Source organism: Pecten maximus, chromosome 17, assembly GCF_902652985.1.
Source record: "Pecten maximus chromosome 17, xPecMax1.1, whole genome shotgun sequence".
NCBI classification, from domain to species: domain Eukaryota; kingdom Metazoa; phylum Mollusca; class Bivalvia; order Pectinida; family Pectinidae; genus Pecten; species Pecten maximus.
In genome coordinates, this window is record NC_047031.1 from 24567120 (window position 1) to 24567992 (window position 873).

Below are 873 nucleotides of genomic sequence, written 5' to 3' on the forward strand. Positions count from 1 at the left end.
AAAATTTTATTAACGTGAAATCCTTTTGTTACACGACACAGTTCCTCACCTAAGTTGATGTATGACACCTACTTACCTAGGTAAACTCGTGCCCCAAGTATTACGTTACAGTTACAACAGCAACACTATATAATTAATGTAGTTGATGAAGCCGGGAGAAGTTGAATTTCGGATGGAAGGACAGACACGACATTAACAACCATTCCCCGCTATTTTATACACAAGTCAGGGTTTGGTTTGGTATATTTTGTTTAACGTCCTATTAACAGCTAAGGTCATTTAAGGACGGCCTCCCGTGCGTGCGACATGCATGCGTGTGGTGCGTGCGTATGTGTGTTTTGGGAGGCTGCGGTATGTTCGTGTTTAGTCTCCTTGTGATAGGCCGGAACTTTTGCCGATTTATAGTGCTACCTCACTGAAGCATACTGCCGAAGACACCCATCAGCAGACCCCACCAGTCAGGGACAAGACTTCCAAGCATTATTGTAAATATTGTACATGGAAATGTCGACCACTTGGAAGAAAAGTCCTGTAACTCAGAGTGTGATCGACTTTAAATAAAGTATTTTATTATTAATAATCATAAGTTTACAGCAGTTTGATATACTGTTACTCGCTCTCTGTTACTATCCTGTCAAAAAGATACTCGCCGTTTACTGCCATGCAATGGTGACAAGAGGTACCATTCTTACGCCTAAACTACAGGGCATATAGATGACCAATATCATTATCTAATATACATTTACCTTTCAAAGCCACAAAATACTCCAAAAGAAATGTTTACATTTCAGGCGCATACGTAAGAAATCATCGCGAAACAAAAATTGGAGGAAAGTGTATTTATGAAAGTATACGGGAAATTCCCAAAAATAA